The 7197-nt window shown below is 40.2% G+C and overlaps 1 pseudogene across 1 annotated transcript in view; it reads left to right on the forward strand.

Annotated features, from left to right (window-relative positions):
• The window catches only part of LOC145487085 (uncharacterized), a 179651-nt pseudogene extending 173137 nt beyond the window's left edge, over positions 1–6514 (forward strand). Inside the window, exons 20-21 of the transcript XR_014049351.1 lie at positions 5604–5655; positions 5990–6514. The product of XR_014049351.1 is annotated as an uncharacterized LOC145487085 (transcript). The remainder of the gene's footprint in view (positions 1–5603; positions 5656–5989) is intronic.
• Positions 6515–7197: the final 683 nt, after the last annotated feature.

Consider the following 7197-nt stretch of genomic DNA (forward strand, 5'->3'; position numbering starts at 1 on the left):
ACAGCGTTTTTTATTACTTCTCCGAGCGCACCCTTACATGTAAAGTACTTTGACGGCTAAAAGCGCAATAACCATTTTCTCGTATTAACTATTATATGTACCCGGGAAAGACTCACATCTTTGGTCGGCGACTTTCCTTGCAACTGTCGGACTCTAATTTTCTTGTGGCCCTTCATTTCTTAATCCTACGAATCATGTCATCGTCATTTCTTTTTATCGATATCTCTCGGTGAATATATCTTTCTTGTCATGCATGCGCAATGGCCGTCTTTAAATGTCCTTTTCACCTCTTCCGATGTGTCTGTTTTTTCATTTTGCAGTGAAGTTAAGGTGTGGCCTCTAACCATCAAAAACACACAGCGACTGCTCTGTGATTTCCCAAAATTATTGCTCTCGTCTCTTGCTAATTTCAGCTCTTTAATTTCCTCTGAAAACTCTGGCTTCAACTGAGTTTCTAAATCGCTTCCAATTTACTTCTCGAAAACACGGCGACAATTCATCTACCAAAAGAATCAATTAGTCGGTATCTCATTCTAGTCGGTCGATGCATCCAGCACATGTTTTGATTTCGAAAAAGCCTTTTATATTTGCGGTCCCAGGCAATTCTCAAAAGATTAGGGAATTCGTAACAACAGAAACTTGAGTCGTCACCAAACCCCGACCAACGAACCTTACAAGAAAAATTCCCTCACCAGAATCAAGTTAGGCTACCCAGCCATCATCGAAAAGAACGTTGTTTCCGAGGGAACACAGGAAACGTCATGTAGGATAAACCGCCAGATGCTTCCAAATTACAAAAAAATACGCATTAGAAATGTTAGCTTGCGTAGCAGGCGTAAAACGGTGGAGAGGGGGAGGGAGTAGGGATGGAAGGGGGGTGTTCTCCTGATCCTTCGATCCCCCTTTACACCTATTTAATTTAATTGTGAAACTCAATATATAGGCTCTGTTATTTTGCACGAAAAATTAAAAACCTTCAGGTTATTGCTGCTTTTTGTTTTGCAAAGGACGGTGACTAAACTAATTCTTGCCTTTTTATTTTAGCCTCAGGTCATGAACGAAAGAGAGCTAAGAGGAAAGGAAACAAGAAAAAAGCTATGGCTAGCTAGAGTTCAGAGATTAGTTGAAAGCACTTAAGGGACATAAAGGGACGAAATGTAGAAGATAAGAGAACATTAAGTATTAGCAGGTCCATCTTAGACACTGACCCCAATAACTTCTCCTTATTACATGCACTCCTGAAATCGATTGTTTGTATTTAGTGCTTAGACCCTACCCACCATTTCAGTATATCCCTCTAACAAGCACAGAAATCCAGTATCAAGTATTCCCGGACTAAAATTAATCAAACATCACGAAAGCGACAAGCTGTAAACCTCTGTGCAGTATTGGAAACTAAACTTTGACAACACTCGCTATTTGGGCGAGTGACCCTTAACATGCACTCTCCCGGTGTAATTTTCACTCGGCCGGAAAGATGCATGTCTCCCTTCCCCCTAAAAAATCCCCGCAATGATTCAAAAATCATACGTTTGAGTCTCGTAATCGCGGACGACCATGCAGCTTGTCATTTCGTGTTGCACTTTCCTGTCTTGGTTCATTTACGAGAAACATCCTTAGGATCGCATGGCCTTAGCTAGTAACAGGGAAACCGTGGCACTTTTTGAGTCATTTTTTTCGTTTTCGTGGTTAACAGTTATCATAAACACCCTGAATAACTTTGGAAGAGAATTTAAACATAGATATTGTCTCAGTCATTTTTTTTCAGGGGCATTGCCTCAGTCATAATTTTTTCAGGGACATTGTCTTAGTCCAATTTTTTCTGGCTATGGTCACGTATCACAGACGACTTTAACGTCGTTTTTATTATCAACTTCTGACACTCGGTAGAAATATTTCCGCATTTCCGTAGTTTTAATGGAAAAAACAGTTTAGCGAACAGCTGGCACTACCGGATTCGCATATATCCCTAGAATGGAGACATTGGAGTAAACAAGGCACACGAATACTGACGTTTTTCATTCAATGAAAAATCATACCAAGATAACTACAAAGGAGGCACTTTAATTTTCAAAACAGTTCATATTGATGAATCTTCGTGAGATTCATTTCTTAGCAAACAAACCTCCTTGTTCCTCTCGTGTGCCATCTTCAGTTCTCATGCGCACATTATCATAGAGACCAGCTGGGCCTGGGTTGTTCAAAGCCCGATTAACCTAACTCAGGATTAGCGAGAAGTTTGATTTCAGTTTTGTTACTTTTCGGTATGTTTTCATTTTATGTTGTTTGTCCTTCTGGTTTGAGTTTGAATAATCTCATATTTGATTTGTTCAACGTATGAGATGTTTGCCTTGGCATTATAGTTTGTTGGTAGGTCAGTACCGATATAGTTTTGACAGTGCTTACGTAGCTTGATTTCATAGCCTGGTCATACATGTCTCATTTGGAAATTTGAGAGAACAAGAAATTCTCCGGGGACACGAGCTGCAGTCATGTGTTTCTGCAGTTTACTCAAGTTCTCTCTAACTTTCACTCTTGTGGGCTACGGAAGGAGTTTCTCTTACATTTTAATCTCATTACTGTATCACTAAATGATCAAAGTTCTTTTATGTGGGTTTGTGTGGGATTGCATTTTGGCTTGGTTAGATCTGAATTAAAATTGCAATGTTAGTCTAGATCTGCCCCGGTGGATTGAAAACTAATCTGATACAGGCTTAAAAGTCGTAGGAAAACACTAGACTTTCCACAGACTCTCTATTTTCAACACATGCTAAACAAAAAGCGAGCGAAGTGAGCCTGATCGCAAAGCACAGAATGGTGGGGCGGGGAGGCCAGTAAAGTTAGCCAAACTAACAATTTTTTCTCGGTCTCCACGCCCTGCTCCGTCAAGTCTCCAGTTTTGCACTGGCGTCAGTTTTTTTCGCGATTCTATCCACGCCTTCAAGGATCGAAGAAAAATAAGAGAAAATAGAGGGCCGTGAACAGTCTAGGAAATACTGGCCTTATTACTTGATTATAATAATAATAATAATAATAATAATAATAATAATAATAATAATAATAATAATAATAATCACTTTATTTAAGTGTCGGTGTATTTATCATTTATCATGGCCAGAGATTCCGGACATCGCAACGGCGCACGCGCGAGGTTACTTGACAATATGGCTGCCAAACACTCGAAGGAAATGTATGGCAGAAATAAAACAAAATAAAACAGAGCACGTTCTGGCTTACCGGGAACAAGTGCCGCGATCCGGTAGAGTTCTTGAAAGTTTCCTCGGCTATTCTGATAAGTTGGTTTTCATCAAGAAATGTTACTGGCCCTGCTTTTCATCGATGTTTATTTCCGAAGCTTGGCCCATACAATGCTCTACAAAACAGAGGCTTGAAATCCCATTTTTGCATCCCAAGAAGATTTTGATCCTCTGTAGCAGACAACATAATCGGAATATCCCAAGTGCCGCGATCGCTTGAAGAAAAGCACCGTATGATGTACTATTTGAACAATTTTCACCTGCGATGCTGATTTCTTCGCTCTGCTTTTTGGTTTTAAAAAGCTTACAAAATGACGGAAAGCAAGCTCGTAAACAGCCACGCTAAAATCCCCAAATCCGCTGTCTCTGCAAGGCGATATTTCGGCTGCAAATGGTCCGATTTTGCTCCAAAAGACATCGTTTGAAAGGCAGTTTTCTCTAGTTTTTACTTTTATGCAGTTACCTCGGTCAGCAGTTATCTACATGCCCAACAACATCTTTTTGTGCAACAACTTTTTCTGTAATGTCGTTGAGCCCGAAGTACGCCGTACTGAACAGCGGTATGCACCACTAAAATGTGTACTAGACGTATGCCGCACGAAAATTAACAGACTCGATGTCCGGAATTTCTGGCCATGGGTCCTGTATTACCACAACGCACATGTCGATTAAGTTTTCCGGTTCCAGTGGTTGAAGAACGTCGTGCATTCGGTCACCGCTGACCGAAAGCGCGTGGGATCTGAGGACAAGATTCTCCAAAAAATCAAGTCGCCGCACATGTGCAGAGTAGTGCAACAGGCTCTTTAAGCCAGCGCATAAAGAAGAGTTTTTCTTTCATAAGTTTTATTTCATTGTGGATGTTTTTTATAATGTATATGTACATTAAATAGTTGTTTCCAGAAAATAAATTCTACTTGGCATGTACTTGTCCACAATGTATTTTGACTATTTAAAGGACATTTTCTGTTGCTTGGCAACTGTGGCCTTTACGATTGCAGGCGCACTGAGTGCCTGCATAGGTCGTTACCCTCTGCCCATCCCACCGCAGTGCAAAAACGATTTTAAAATTTCCACAACATACGGCCAATAGATGACTCGGGGTGTTTTTATCAGTTATTACTATTATTATGGTAACCTATCGTGAAAAGAAAATGATAACATCGTGTTTACCAATGATCAGGCAGATTTTTAACACCATGGTTGTACACTGCATAAAATCGTCTGTATAAGGAACCTTCCTCAGGTCGTACACAGTCAGTATATCTATTGGTATAAGACAAATATAAGGATGCGGCAGGATGTATAAGGTCCGTATAATGATCAGTATATTTCAGGGTTGGCCAAGAAAAATACCAGGATCTTATACACTTGTGGCAGGATTCCTTATATGTCATTATACATGTCAGTATACATCATGTATACTGTGTGAAACAGGAGGTATACTGGCAGGTCTGTGGAAGGTGTGTATACGGAATTTTACAGCTGCGGCAGGATTCCTTCTATGTCAGGTCAAATGTCAGTATACAGTGCGTATACTGGGAGAATCAAGGAGTATACTGACCGTGGCATGGACGGGATGTGTACTGATTTCGTTTATCTTATGGACAATGACCTCTGATTTTTAGCTACAATGAAATTTGTTTTCGGGATTTCTAGTGGCAGGTTTTATGGGTATTCATTTTAAAATCTTAGCTTAGAAACTGATTCGTAAACAAACACCATTTACTTGTGTTCCTCTCTGCTGTTCCAACTGATAAAGAGTTTTCATACTGGCTCATCCAAATCTAAGGCTTGGAAAGTGCCGGAAACTTTTTTGAGCCTTAAGCCAGATGACGTACCCCCCCCCCCCCGCCCCATCTCCCCTCCTATTCAATGTTGCAAAATGTCGCGTTTTTCAAGGGAAAATAATACCTGATTTTCAACATTGTAAATGGGGACAAGGGGACAATTTGCCTTGTGGCCCAATATTTTCTTCTGGGATTGTAGATTGGGATTGTGCGTGACCATTTTCCCCTTTGGCCTTCGGGTGTGTCAATATAAAAGCTAGATGGGTATGTGCATAAACTGCTTGAAACTATGTCCTTCACATTGTCTGGGATAGACCGGGCATTGAAATCAGAGTTTTGGTCTGCGATAGGGAATTGTTTACCGGCAAACTGATCGGTGGGTGAATTTTAGTCTATACTGGAAATTGACACTTATTTACAACTGAAGAATCCTTACATAATTTGAAATATAAATAGTCAGGCGTAGTCATATTTCATACCAGCTGATTGTGGTGGTGATATAGTTTCTATAAAACTGGGTATAATTTTTTTTATATGTTTACTCTCATTTTGTTTCCAGGAAGCTTGGTTCAAAGTTAAGCTGCTTGCGTAAGAATTCAAGCTTATCCAAGGTGCGTCAGCCATTTTTGCGTCTGTTAATTGATCGCAGACGACGTCAAAATGCGTGATCGAGAATTTACCCTCAGTAAATTCAACGTTCTGAACTGCATTTCCTGTATTCCGATAGTTTTTTTTTTATAGCTTACACATTCGACAACAGGTCAAATATCTGAAAGATGAAGTTCTTTGCAGCGTTGTTATAGAATTACGGCTACACAATATCCCTTTAGCAGTATATATATCCTTTTGGTACAAAACTAATTGACCCACCCCTAAATGAAGGTTGAAAATTACATGACCCACCCCCCCCCCCTATAAAACATAAAAATTTTTCGAAACCTGAAGCTAGCCGTCAAGAGAGCAGTAACCGAGACCACTGAAAACGAGGAGGATGCCAGCTCCAGTAAAGATGAAGAAAGCAACGAGGAAGAGAGCAACGAGAAAAAGTTTGGAAAGGGAAAGAACGCGGGTGATCAAAGTAGCAGTGATCAAGACAGCGGAGAACAGAGCATTGATGAAAATGAAGAGCGAGCGGAACTGATGACGGTCGAGCAGCAGAGTGTATGGAACAGTACAGAAATGATTTTTTTGGCAAATTTAATAATTGTGAAAAGTTCACGATGAGAAATACATAATAGCCAGCTACAGTTCTTGTTTATAATCCATGGTAAATTTAAATTGCTTTTACTTGTAGTCTCGTAGAAGGAACAATATAACTGTAAAGTGCAAAAAAAAGCACTCCTTTCATATTTTATACAATTTAATCTTTTTATATGTTAAAAAAGGCAAAAAAGAGAGGTTTTTTTATCATTTAAATTTCGGTTAGATGTAATTTTAATACGTACAAAAATAAATTACACATCGGTAACGCTGCAACGCTTTAAATATGTGGCCAACTTTTGCAGCAGAATCAAGCTTTCCATTCTTAAAAACCGCACTTTTATGTAAGTGGCTATTCTTGGATTAAAATAGGATGATCCTCCCCCACGTGTCGCTGAAAATCGAACGACCCACCCCTTTCTCAGGGCTCGAAAACAGATCACCCACCCCCCCCCCCACCCCTCCACCGCGATACTTTTTGATCAATTCGTAATGGATTTTAAGGACGGTGCCTACTTTTGTTAGTGCGCTCACGCTCTGCGCATCAAGCAAGCCATGGCTTAAACGCTACTCGCGCGCTGCCGTTGACATTGACGCAATCAACTATGCTACCAAGTACACAACGTACACGACTAAACTGAAAGCAAATTATTCCTACTGTGACCAAATCAAGTTAAATGAACCTGCACTTAAACCAGGAACGCCAGAATAGCAGCATATCGCTAACCACTAACTGTTAACGTCTTCCAGCTGAAAACGTAGCCGTAATCTGTCGAAAATTATACTGAAATCCAACTGTAAACATATACCTGCAGATAGCGTAGTGCGCACGCAAAACAAGTGCGAGACACGCAAATGTCTTACTTACTGAGAAGGTGACAGGAAAAAATGTAGCGGGCACCGTAAAAGTTTTCAAAAAAGATCAATGACTTTAAAAAACGCGTGGTTACCCC

This window comes from Orbicella franksi, chromosome 5, assembly GCF_964199315.1.
Source record: "Orbicella franksi chromosome 5, jaOrbFran1.1, whole genome shotgun sequence".
Taxonomy (NCBI): Eukaryota; Metazoa; Cnidaria; class Anthozoa; order Scleractinia; family Merulinidae; genus Orbicella; species Orbicella franksi.